Below are 14,639 nucleotides of genomic sequence, written 5' to 3'. Positions count from 1 at the left end.
TATCCCATGAGGGGTAACATAGATACTGCCTACAGGAAAATTAAAGATACCTTTGGAGAAAAGAGAACCACTTGCATGAATATCAAGATCTCAGATGGAAACCCAGTTCTAAGCAAAGAAGGGAAAGCAGAAAGGTGGAAGGAGTATATAGAGGGTCTATACAAGGGCGATGTACTTGAGGACAGTATTATAGAAATGGAAGAGGATGTAGATGAAATGTGAGATACGATACTGCATGAAGAGTTTGACAGAGCACTGAAAGACCTAAGTCGAAACAAGGCCCCGGGAGTAGACAACATTCCATTAGAACTACTGACAGCCTTGGGAGAGCCAGTCCTGACAAAACTCTACCATCTGGTGAGTAAGATGTATGAGACAGGCGAAATTCCCTCAGACTTCAAGAAGAATATAATAATTCCAATCCCAAAGAAAGCAGGTGTTTACAGATGTGAAAATTACAGAACTATCAGTTTAATAAGTCACAGCTGCAAAATACTAACGCGAATTCTTTACAGATGAGTTGAAAGACTGGTAGAAGCCGACCTCGGGGAAGATCAGTTTGGATTCCGTAGCAATGTTGGAACACGTGAGGCAATACTGACCCTACGACTTATCTTAGAAGAAAGATTAAGGAAAGGCAAACCTACGTTTCTAGCATTTGTAGACTTAGAGACAGCTTTTGACAATGTTGACTGGAATACTCTCTTTCAAATTCTGAAGGTGACAGGGGTAATATACAGGGAGCGAAAGGCTATTTACAATTTGTACAGAAAGCAGATGGCAGTTATAAGAGTCAAGGGACATGAAAGGGAAGCAGCAGTTGGGAAGGGAGTGAGACAGGGTTGTAGCCTCTCCCCGATGCTATTCAATCTGTATATTGAGCAAGCAGTAAAGGAAACAAAAGAAAAGTTCGGAGTAGGTATTAAAATCCATAGAGAAGAAATAAAAACTTTGAGGTTCGTTGATGACATTGTAATTCTGTCAGAGACAGCAAAGCACTTGGAAGAGCAGTTGAATGGAATGGACAGTGTCTTGAAAGGAGGGTATAAGATGAACATCAACAAAAGCAAAACGAGGATAATGGAATGTTGTCGAATTAAGCCGGGTGATGCTGAGGGAATTACATTAGGAAATGAGACACTTAAAGTAGTAAAGGAGTTTTGCTATTTGGGGAGCAAAATTACTGATGATGGTCGAAGTAGAGAGGATATAAAATGTAGACTGGCAATGGGAAGGAAAGCGCTTCTGAAGAAGAGAAATTCATTAACATCGAGTATTGATTTAAGTGTCAGGAAGTCGTTTCTGAAAGTATTTGTATGGAGTGTAGCCATGTGTGGAAGTGAAACATGTACGATAAATAGTTTGGACAAGAAGAGAATAGAAGCTTTAGAAATGTGGTGCTACAGAAGAAAGCTGAAGATTAAATGGGTAGATCACGTAACTAATGAGGAGGTATTGAATAGAATTGGGGAGAAGAGGAGTTTGTGGCACAACTTGACTAGAAGAAGGGATTGGTTGGTAGGACATGTTCTGAGGCATCAAGGGATCACCAATTTAGTACTGGAGGGCAGGGTGGAGGGTAAAAATCGTAGTGGGAGACCAAGAGGTAAATACACTAAGCAGGTACTGGGAGATGAAGAAGCTTGCACAGGACAGAGTAGCATGGAGAGCTGCATCAAACCAGTCTCAAGACTGAAGACCACAACAACAACAACAACAACAACAGATTTCGTTATTTCCATTGAATGGGTTTATTTAGTATTGAAAAACAGCTTTTCAGGTTATTAGAAGTATTTAATCAGATCACTGGTACAAAGTACAAAAATTTTTTTGTATCTTTCACTAAATTCAGTACTCAACGAACAGAAAATTAATAATCTATGTACCTCAACAGTCACTGCAGTAAAATAACACAAGACTTTTTTGAACTTTTCAGTCAAGTACATTTTGCACTGCATGCACTTCACAGTAACAGTTTCTTCTCTGTGTATATTACAAACAGGTTTCTTGCACGTTACACAACAGAATCTTGTTTTCCGATCTTTGTTTCTCTTGCAATCTTGACATCGTAACTTGGAACACTGGGTATGGATCACTGCTGTAGGAATTGCAATACCACAAGCTTTCAGTGCATCTTGTACATCTTTATGAAGACCATTGATATTTTTGGCTCTTTCTTCCACGTTGCCTTTGCTGAGTCCAAATGCCAGTTCAGTCATGAAGAGTTTACGTCGGCTTTGGTTATTCTTCTGCCATTCAGGAAATCTTTGAGTGTACAGAATATATGCATTCAGTGCTGCAATATCTATCATTTCCATGAAGATTCTTAGTAGCCACCACCTCGTTCCTCTAACACAACTTTATTCTCTTGTCATTTTGTCTCCATTATCTACAGCACCTTTGGTTTTGTTGTAGTCCAGTATGATTTCGAGTTTGTGTTCACTTTCTTCACCACTAACTCATCTCTCATTGTGCTGAGTAGAGAGTAGTATTACTGCCTTTCCCTTCTTTGGAACATAGGAAACTAGGGTCAAGTCATTTGTGAAACCCAGCATTGAAGAGTGAACTTCTGTTTGGCAAGAATTACTTCGGAATCTCTTTCTTATTGGAACGCAAGGTACTAACCAATGTCGTGTTTCATTTTAGTAGTTTAGCAGCCACTGGAAAACTGGTGAAAAAATTAATAGTTGTTACACCATGACCGTTATTCAGAAATGGTTCCATCAGATCCAAAACGACTCTCTGCCCTTGATTCACTTCCTGAGTATTGTCCACCATTCCTGTGTAAATTTGGATCCGTAATAAGTAAGATGTCTTCACATCAGCACAAACCCAAATTTTAATGCCATACTTGCCAGGCTTGCTCTTAATATAAACCCTAAAACAGCAGTTTCCTCAGTACATTGCTAATTGTTCATCAATAATCACATATTAATAAGGATAGAAGTTCTTGCAGAAGTTAGATTGAAATTTGCCGAACACTACCCTGATGGCTTGTAGCTTGTCCCTAGTTTCTTCAGTTCTCTGTGCTCTTGTGTGTCTGTTATCAAATCACAAGAATTTCAGTATAGACAAAAATCAGTTTCTTGACATGGCAGCAGAAAAGAATGGTTGCCGAAAGGCAACATTATCTCCCCACAGATCAGAAGCACTTGTGCGATGTCCATGAGTTCAACCAGCTCCTAGTAGAATTGCTAATACACTTCAGTTGCGTTTATATCTCTCCATGTTCGAAGAATGAGGTGCATTCCACAAAGAAATTACTCGTTTGGCTTCCCTGTTCGTTTCTTCTACAATGATGCTCACGATTTCCGGTGAGATAAATAATAAAAATGACTCTAAAAGAACACATATTTTTTATAATGACGTGAGAAGAATTGATAAAATAATAAATACAAACAAATATGCCAACAAATGGTTCAAATGGCTCTGAGCACTATGGGACTTAACTTCTGAGGTCATCAGTCCCCTAGAACTTAGAACTACTTAAACCTAACTAACCTAAGGACATCACACACATCCATGCCCGAGGCAGGATTCGAACCTGTGACCGTAGCGGTCGCTCTGTTCCAGACTGTAGCGCCTAGAACCGCTCGGCCACCCCGGCCGGCTTGATTGTTTTTCCATCATTCACTGGGCCAGGTGTTACGTTCAAAATGTTGCGACGTCGACGCCGCCCACCTTTTGGTGGTTCACTAGAAAATTGTAGGCCACTTCTAGAAACAAACAAATCTCCAATGTCTTCATCTTCTTCTTCTTCTTCTTCTTCTTCTACTTGTTCACAAGAATGTGTAGTGTCTTCTGATATTTCATCATCAGTTTCATCTGATGCTATGATATGGTCTTCGTTAAAAGCTTCCATATATTCATTCAGTTCATTATCAATGTCTCATTCATTTTCATCATCACTGTCATCAGAATTGTATAGAATTTTCATGATCTCTTCACTAGAAAATCATTATGGACTTCCTTACTTGCAGATGAAATGCTGACTCGTGTAATGTCAGCTCAACAGTGAACGTCAAATTCAACTCAGTAATAGTAACCAGCAACAATAACAAACATTGTATCTATGGCAAAACTCAACAAAGAAGATGAATGACAGATATATTTCCCAAAATCTTCTTTTTCTATAAATAAGAAAATAAGACGTTTCATACCAAGTGGGGTAGTCTCACAATCCCACCAGTAAATGACTTGAATAACAATGATAAAGCCAAAAGAATTGGACAGTCGTGAGTGTGAATTCAATGTCAATCATTTTAGTACAAAGTCATGAAACCACAGGCATGTGGCACTTCAGATAACATTATTATAGGGAAAAAAATCAACCTGGGGTAGTCAGAATACACCGCTTGGTAATGCGAGGGTTAAACCTTTCAGCAACTGTGCCAGCTGAATTGCGGGAGGGGGGGGGGGGGCAGTGGCAGCGGCAGTGACAGGAACTGATATCAATTTATTTAGGTTATCAAGTATAACTTAACCTATACTCATAATAATTCACTGGAACTATGTACTTCAATTTCATGCCAGGATAAAATACTTCCAGCAGCAACAAACTTGTCTCCCTCAATTGTATTTAATCTATATTTTCTGAACACCATTAGGTCTTATGTACAAATTTCTGCTGAACTCATCTCTGGCTTCAGCGAGCTTTCAGTCTCTATTTATTTATTTACATAGTTTACACCCACATTGGAGCACTAAAATCAAACATAATACAATAGAGTCTACAATGATTAAGTTTAGGTCTTAGCAGTCAGCAATTTCTTAGTTTTTCAAAATTTCTTCATTCACTGTGATCTGGCTGCTCGTTCTTCTGCAGATACGACATACTTCTTCTGTTCTAATAGTTTGAATGTCAGCCATGTGTAGTTGTTCTTCAGAAGTAGTTTCTCTTCTCTGTGTTTAATTTGGTGTGTGGTGATGTTCAATTCATCCAGATCACTTTGTACTTCTTTAAACCAGATGTTTTTGGTTTTACTGTTCCAGAAGTAGTCAAAAAGTTGCTTCAGGATTCTAGTATTTTGTAGGCGAAATATGTGACCAAAAAATGCAATCCTCCTTTTCCGCATTGTACCAGTAATGGATTCACTTTCTTTATACACTACTGAATTGGGCAAAAATCTCCACTGCCCATTAACTTGATGTTTTTTTTCCTGATAATTGTTCGAAGTGTTCTTCTATCAACTTTCTGTAGTTTGTCAGTTGTTGCTTGAGTGTTTAGTTTGAGTAGTGTTTCACTTGCATATGTTTCTTCTGGTTTAATGACAGAGGAATATTGTCAAAATTTAGCATTTATTGAGAGAGATTGTTTTTTGTAGGTTGGCCGTATGGTTCTCTGTGCTCGCTGTAGTTTTAATGTTCTACTCTCTATTGATACACTTTCATTAGCATTCCAGGTAATAATCTCACCAAGATATTTAAACTTTTTTACTACTTTGATTTTTTGATCATTATGGAGTATAATATGGGATGTGTCAACTTGGAAACGGGGCATCATTTCTGTTTTCTCAAACGAAATTTGCAATCCAACCTTCGCCGTTATTCGTTCTAGTTGTTCTATCTGAATCTTTGCTTCATCAGTATTGTTTGCTAACAGTGCCAAATAATCTACAAGTGCAAAACAGTTAAGTCGAATCTTTCTTCCAATCTGAACAGATGGTGGGTATATCTTGTTCCATTCATACATGATTTTCTCCAGCACACAATTTAACAATAATGGAGACAATCCATCGCCTTGTCAAAGGCCAATATGAATCTCAAAACGTTCAGAGAATTCATTTCTGAACCTTACTCTAGCTTTGGTATTTCGAAGGGTGACTGCAACGAGGTTGACAAGTTTCTGATGTGAACCAAATTCTTTAAGAATTGACAGAAGAGATTCACGATGGATACTATCGTAGGCTTTTTTAAAATCAACAAAGGTGATCGCTAGCTTCTTGTTCCTGACCCTTTGATGTTTCATTATCCATTTGAGACTAATAAATAATTTGATCAGGACAGCTTCGTCCTGGAAAAAAGCCTCCTTAATATTCACCCAGTTCACCGTCAAACTGTTCATGAATTCTGAAGCACCTTGGAAAATTTTTTATAAGTAATATCCAGCAGGGATATACCCCTATAATTATTTGGATCTGATCTATCTCCTTTTTTGTGTAGTGGATGGATTATTGTAACATTTTTTTCCTTTGGTAACTTCTCAATATTCCAAATGTCAGTAAGCTGTTTGTGTAAGTTCCGAATAGTTTGTACATTTGCATATTTCCAACATTCTGCCACTAGTTAGTTCTCACCTGCTGCTTCATAATTCTGAAGTGAGTTAATCACTGCTTGAACTTCATCTGGATGTGGTGGTATAACTCTTTCTAAATGCGTTTTGTTTCCTAGATAGGGGTCAAATTCCAAATGATATTCAGGTTCCTCACTATTTAGTAACTGTTTGAAATATTTAGCCAATATCATTGAAGTGTCATAATTGTTATGTGCTACCTTTCCATTTGTGTCCTTCATCATAAGAGTAGGTGGAGTGTATTTCAAATGGTACTGTTTGAATGCCTGATAGTAATCTCATGTCTTGTGGCAATTGAAATCATCCTCGATAGATTTTAGCGAGTCCTTATGATATTACCTTTTGACCCTTTTAATTTCTTTGGCGGTTGATCATCTAGCATTTTATAATTCTTCCCTTGAGCTTTCAGTTCTCTTTTGTTGGTCATTTAACCAGGCCTTATCTTTATGTTGAATCTCTACATCGCATTCCTCATTCCGCCTAGCATATTTCTTGTGTTTCCATACAGGAGCTACTTCTTCAGCCAAGGCTTTCAATTGATTGACAGTGGCTTCTAGATTGTCACTTAAAGGTATTCTTGATCTCTTGTAATATATCTGATTATTAATAATATAACTAGGATGATATGTTCTCTTTGTATCTAACATTTGAGGTTTGCTTTTTCTTTTAGGTGTCAGTTTGATTTTAATTCTTGAAATTTAGTGGTCTGAATCAACAGCAACGCCACACAGCACTTTAACATTATAGATTTCCTTGTGGAATTTCTGATCTATGGCCACATGATCCATCTGGAACTCTCCTAGCTTGACGTTAGGGCATTTCCATGTCATTAACTTATGTGGTCTTATCTTAAACCTTGTTGTCTTTAAAACCAATCCATTTGTAGTACAAAATTCAGTTAACTGTTCCTCGTTTTTGTTTGTAATTTTATATGCTAGCCATTGCCCCCACCATACCTCAAAATTTCTTGTTCTAACTTCACATTACAGTCTCCAAGCAGAATTTTAATGTTACTATCCAGAATGGTCCTTACTAGTTGATCAAGTTCATGCCAGAATTTTTCCGTTCCATCCTTGTCAGTTCTATTTTTAACATTCGTTGGAGCATGAATATTTATCAGTGTATATATTTTGTTTTCCCCCCCCCCCCCTAATTGTTAACAATGCCATTCTTGAGAAATTGGATGAAAAATCCTCCAATATTCTATTATGTACCAAGAAACCCACACCGAATTGGGGAACATGTTCTATTACCCTTTCTCCTGGTGGTCCCTTACAAAGTCGATATTCTCCCGATTCGATTGGGTCCTGGGTAGTATTGCGTAACTCTTGAAGGGCTGTGATAACTATGTTCTATTGATCTAAGACATCTATTAAATGTTTCAAATTACCAACTTTCCTCAAAGAATTAATATTTACTGTTGCAAAATATGAAAATCTTACTGGTTTGTTAAATTTTAGCACCGTCTTATCTGGAATATGTTGTATGTATGTTTGTTCATTCAGTGCATCACTAGGTACTCCGACTCGCATTTGTCCTCTGTGTGACACCCCACCGTATCTGAATGGTGTCTTCGCCTGGATAATTTCGTCGTGACTGTGAAAACTGGTGGATTCTTTCAATACAAGACTGCTCATATTTGCTTGATTGATCAATGATCAAGTGTCTGACTAAGGTCAGGGTTTACAATTCGAGATGTGTCTGGAAAGGTGATGGGTGAATTATGGGTGGTAAAAATGAGGTTGATGGGATGTGTGTTTGGTCCGTGAGAGCTATTTTATTTCACTCAAGTCTGCCAACAAGCTGTTGAGGACCTCCCTATCCGCCAACTGGGACACGCCACGTAGGAGTACACCTCTCCTTCTATTACAACACCATAACAGGTTCATGGATTCAGTCTCTATACTTACAAGAAAACAGAAGTACAAGTTTTGTACTGAATACAGGATGCTGAATGCTGTAATGTTACCAGATATTCATCCATGACCAAATCACTTGTGCTTATGATTTAACCAGTGGTGTATTTTACATGTAGACAACAGGGCTAAAATATCATTCATTTAGATATTATAAATCCATACAAATACAACTGTCTCCCTCACAGTTTTCAGACTGCAGCGGCAACGGTTCAATGACTTATGGACAGTGCCCTCAGAAGAGTGACACCTACGCAATGTCTGGTGTACCAGGATATCATCATTTGTGGTGAAGACATCCATCATAATCTTGAAGGACTATGAGCAGTGTTTGAAGTAGGGCTATTGATGAAATATCGATATTTTTTCCAAAAAATATTGAGATATATATTGGCAGTATTCTTCCTTCCGATATATTGATATAAAAATGGCAATATCAAGTGCGAATATTTTTATTTTGTATTGTATTTTTTCATAATTTTTGGTAAATATCTGAAGTTATTCTTTTGAAATTGTAGTATAACATAATTTTACTTTCACTGTGTGAAGGAGTCTTACTACTTGTTGGTCTTTCATCATGTCCAATCTTTCTCTTTGCACATATAAGTGGCACAAAAGAAGTAGGCCAGTTGTACTTGGGAGTGACAGTGTGAATCAAATAACAAAAATTCTGATGTCAAGAAATAGCACACCCGTTACATCAAAAAACAATTTTTCACACAACTAGTGTGCTACTTCGTCACATCAGCATTCTTCAAAAACAATTGCTGAAAATGATGAACAAAAGTCTGATGATAGTGGGCAGAGACGTGTGAGGGAAAATGCTGATGTAATGGGTGCTCAGGGGGTACCAATGGAAACTGCAACATTTAGCATCACCACACAGTTTTGACACTACAATTTCTAGGTCGTTGGCATTGGCCGAAATGAAAACAACAAGAAGTCAACATGTGATGAAACCGAAAGACAGACTCTTCAGACACCTTTTATTGTGCACTTACAAGCAGTTACCATTGTTAGCAAAGTGGTTATCCCCAAGTATGAATGCACATCATTTTCCTTTCAGTTCTTGTTCTAAGGGGATAAGCAGATTTCCAGCTTGTTGATGTACAAAATATCAGATAATAAATCAGTACTTAAACATACAACTCTAAAACCGGCAGCATATTTACAATGTGCGGCCGATATTTTTATAGACCCATATGTCAATACTTTTTCCATTGATATATTGATACTTTTTTTCAATATATCAAGAGCTGATAGTTATGTTTTTTTTTTTTTTTTTAATATAGATATATCGGATTCCCAATATTTTTAAAATATCAAGTCCTATTTGAGATACTGCACAATTTGAATCTTTCCCTCTCAAAATGTCATTTTGCTGTGGCTGAAATAGAACACGGATAACAGAACAATTTAAAACTGTTAGAAGCTGTGAAGAACTATCCACAACTGATTAATATGACATAACTTCTCAAAAAAAATCCAAAATTCAAAAAACCCTTCATCCTGGTTTCTGATAGTAGTAATTTTCAGTTGAGGGTAGTTGTTTCTCGCACTCTGAATAGGGCTGAATGCAATTACTCGGCAACTGAAAAAGAGTTATGTGCACTTATTTAAGACATAAAGGATTGCTGATGTTTTTTAATCAACTGATAATTCATTGTAGAAATAGATCATGCAGAACTGAAGTGGTTCCTAAACCTGTGGGACTCCAGTAGCAGGAACCAGATGGGCCTTGGATTTAAGTGAGTACCAGTTTAAGGTAGTTCATCAGCCCAGAAAACTACGTAGCAGTGCAGATAGATCAAGTAGGAAAGTCTGAGTATGTTTCACTATTGACAGAGAGAAAAGAGATTAATTAATGAACAAGAGGCTGAGATGCAGTGCCAGTCCTGGAAACAATATCATAAATTGAAAGTAGTTGATGGAATCCATTACAAGAGCACTGCTAAAGGGAATTGTATCATCGTAACTTATAGCCTATGAGTACAAGTGTTAAAAGACCGTAATCATGACAGACCATTAGCAGGACACAATGGCAAACAAGAGCAACTTATCAATGAGTAGCACATATCTGTTGGTGGCCAAAACAGAAAGCAGATACTTTCATTTATGTTGAAGTTGTGAGTCATGCAGTAAGCAGAATGATGTGGGCAAAACTAAAGTACAACTGCAAGAACTCCCAGAAACAAGTGAACCTTTTGAACAAATTTGCCTTGATATTATAAGTCCTGTACCAAAACAAAAGATGGAAATCATTGTATCTTGACAATTCTGAATGCTTAACAATACATGTATTAGTGACACAAATCTTGGACCAAAGACCTGAGTTTGTGGTGCATGTTTTTGTTAAAAGTAGATTTTGAAATTTAGCTCACTTTCTTCTATAATTAGCAGTCATGGTTCCACTTTTACTGCTGAAATGCTAAACCAGATATGCTGATTGTTGAAAGTTGACAAGCTAAGGTCAGCACCAGCTCATCCTGAGTAGGAGATGCGACTGTACTGGTGTGATGATACAGCTACTTTAATAGCTTATGTGATCAAACAACTACAATGTTCAAGTCACATATTAGGTGAAACGCACAACTTTATTTGAAATATTGGCTCAGTATTGTTTTAGGATCAAGCCGTGTACCATCTACTTTTGTGCCCAGCAGCTAAACTAGTTGCAAAATTGTTTTAACTCCTGATCTTGGAGTCTAAAATTTTGTATAAAAATGGCAAAAGATTGTATTCTTTGAGATAACTGCTTGTAGGCAACGTCAAAGGATTTCAATTACCTTCAGTAAATCTCACAAATAATTGGAATAGTGGTCCTACAGATATGTGTGTAAGCATGAAATAAAAAAGTAATAAAAAACAATTGCAGTAAAGATTGCATATCTTGGTGGTAGCAGAGTTCCCAAAGACTAACTCAACATCAGTGGTGAAACATACCCATTCCAATAAAAGGTATACAAAATAATCACTAGATCAGAAATAATTCAAGTTCATTGTAGCAATTAATATAAATTATCTAATTGCATGTAATCATACTATATTCTAACTATTTAACTCATAACCATTCTTGAGTGCTTGTTCTTGCTGTACAGGTCTGCTTAGTATTAATCTGACTACAAGTCTGCCTATGAGTACAAGTGTTAAAAGACCGTAATCATGACAGACCATTAGCAGGACACAATGGCAAAAAAGAGCAACTTATCAATGAGTAGCACATATCTGTTGGTGGCCAAAACAGAAAGCAGATACTTTCATTTATGTTGAAGTGGTGTCATGCAGTAAGCAGAATGATGTGGGCAAAACTAAAGTACAACTGCAAGAACTCCCAGAAACAAGTGAACCTTTTGAACAAATTTGCATTGATATTATAAGTCCTGTACCAAAACAAAAGATGGAAATCATTGTATACCAGGGGGAGTCATTCCAGATGTGGAAAGGGTCCTTCCGGATGCCATGAAGGGTACAGGGTGCACCCAACTGCAGGTGGTCGCTCATGTCGGCACCAATGATGTGTGTCGCTATGGATCGGAGGAAATCCTCTCTGGCTTCCGGCGGCTATCAGATTTGGTGAAGACTGCCAGTCTCGCTAGCGGGATGAAAGCAGAGCTCACCATCTGCAGCATCGTTGACAGGACTGACTGCGGACCTTTGGTACAAAGCCGAGAGGAGGGTCTGAATCAGAGGCTGAGACGGTTCTGCGACCATGTGGGCTGCAGATTCCTCGACTTGCGCCATAGGGTGGTGGGGTTTCGGGTTCCGCTGGATAGGTCAGGAGTCCACTACACGCAACAAGCAGCTACATGGGTAGCAGGGGTTGTGTGGCGTGGGCTGGGCGGTTTTTTAGGTTAGATGGCCTTGGGCAAGTACAGAAAGGGCAACAGCCTCAACGGGTGCGGGGCAAAGTCAGGACATGCGGGGACCAAGCAGCAATCGGTATTGTAATTGTCAACTGTCGAAGCTGCGTTGGTAAAGTACCGGAACTTCAAGCGCTGATAGAAAGCACCGAAGCTGAAATCGTTATAGGTACAGAAAGCTGGCTGAAGCCAGAGATAAATTCTGCCGAAATTTTTACAAACGTACAGACGGTGTTTAGAAAGGATAGATTGCATGCAACCGGTGGTGGAGTGTTCGTCGCTGTTAGTAGTAGTTTATCCAGTAGTGAAGTAGAAGTGGATAGTTCCTGTGAATTATTATGGGTGGAGGTTACACTCAACAACCGAGCTAGGTTAATAATTGGCTCCTTTTACCGACCTCCCGACTCAGCAGCATTTGTGGCAGAACAACTGAGAGAAAATTTGGAATATATTTCACATAAATTTTCTCAGCATGTTATAGTCTTAGGTGGAGATTTCAATTTACCAGATATATACTGGGACACTCAGATGTTTGGGACGGGTGGTAGGGACAGAGCATCGAGTGACATTATACTGAGTGCACTATCCGAAAATTACCTCGAGCAATTAAACAGAGAACCGACTCGTGGAGATAACATCTTGGACCTACTGATAACAAACAGACCCGAACTTTTTGACTCTGTATGTGCAGAACAGGGAATCAGTGATCATAAGGCCGTTGCAGCATCCCTGAATATGGAAGTTAATAGGAATATAAAAAAAGGGAGGAAGGTTTATCTGTTTAGCAAGAGTAATAGAAGGCAGATTTCACACTACCTAACAGATCAAAACGAAAATTTCTGTTCCGACACTGACAATGTTGAGTGTTTATGGAAAAAGTTCAAGGCAATCGTAAAATGCGTTTTAGACAGGTACGTGCCGAGTAAAACTGTGAGGGACGGGAAAAACCCACCGTGGTACAACAACAAAGTTAGGAAACTACTGCGAAAGCAAAGAGAGCTCCACTCCAAGTTTAAACGCAGCCAAAACCTCTCAGACAAACAGAAGCTAAATGATGTCGAAGTTCGTGTAAGGAGGGCTATGCGTGAAGCGTTCAGTGAATTCGAAAGTAAAATTCTATGTACCGACTTGACAGAAAATCCTAGGAAGTTCTGGTCTTACGTTAAATCAGTAAATGGCTTGAAACAGCATATCCAGACACTCCGGGATGATGATGGCATTGAAACAGAGGATGACACGCGTAAAGCTGAAATACTAAACACCTTTTTCCAAAGCTGTTTCACAGAGTAAGACCGCACTGCAGTTCCTTCTCTAAATCCTCGCACAAACGAAAAAATGGCTGACATCGAAATAAGTGTCCAAGGAATAGAAAAGCAACTGGAATCACTCAACAGAGGAAAGTCCACTGGACCTGATGGGATACCAATTCGATTCTACACAGAGTACGCGAAAGAACTTGCCCCCCCCCCCCCCCCCCCCCTTCTAACAGCCGTGTACCGTAAGTCTCTAGAGGAACGGAAGGTTCCAAATGATTGGAAAAGAGCACAGGTAGTCTCAGTCTTCAAGAATGGTCGTCGAGCAGATGCACAAAACTATAGACCTATATCTCTGACGTCGATCTGTTGTAGAATTTTAGAACATGTTTTTTGCTCGAGTATCATGTCGTTTTTGGAAACCCAGAATCTACTATGTAGGAATCAACATGGATTCCAGAAACAGCGATCGTGTGAGACCCAACTCGCTTTATTTGTTCATGAGACCCAGAAAATATTAGATACAGGCTCCCAGGTAGGTGCTATTTTTCTTGACTTCTGGAAGGCGTTCGATACAGTTCCGCACTGTCGCCTGATAAACAAAGTAAGAGCCTACAGAATATCAGACCAGCTGTGTGGCTGGATTGAAGAGTTTTTAGCAAACAGAACACAGCATGTTGTCATCAATGGAGAGACGTCTACAGACGTTAAAGTAACCTCTGGCGTGCCACAGGGGAGTGTTATGGGACCATTGCTTTTCACAATATATATAAATGACCTAGTAGATAGTGTCGGAAGTTCCATGCGGCTTTTCGCGGATGATGCTGTAGTATACAGAGAAGTTGCAGCATTAGAAAATTGTAGCGAAATGCAGGAAGATCTGCAGCGGATAGGCACTTGGTGCAGGGAGTGGCAACTGTCCCTTAACATAGACAAATGTAATGTATTGCGAATACATAGAAAGAAGGATCCTTTATTGTATGATTATATGATAGCGGAACAAACACTGGTAGCAGTTACTTCTGTAAAATATCTGGGAGTATGCGTGCGGAACGATCTGAAGTGGAATGATCATATAAAATTAATTGTTGGTAAGGCGGGTACCAGGTTGAGATTCATTGGGAGAGTGCTTAGAAAATGTAGTCCATCAACAAAGGAGGTGGCTTACAAAACACTCGTTCGACCTATACTTGAGTATTGCTCATCAGTGTGGGATCCGTACCAGATCGGGTTGACGGAGGAGATAGAGAAGATCCAAAGAAGAGCGGCGCGTTTCGTCACAGGGTTATTTGGTAACCGTGATAGCGTTACGGAGATG

This window comes from Schistocerca nitens, chromosome 4 (genome assembly GCF_023898315.1).
Source record: "Schistocerca nitens isolate TAMUIC-IGC-003100 chromosome 4, iqSchNite1.1, whole genome shotgun sequence".
NCBI lineage: Eukaryota > Metazoa > Arthropoda > Insecta > Orthoptera > Acrididae > Schistocerca > Schistocerca nitens.
Note: the sequence above shows the minus strand (reverse complement) of the source record.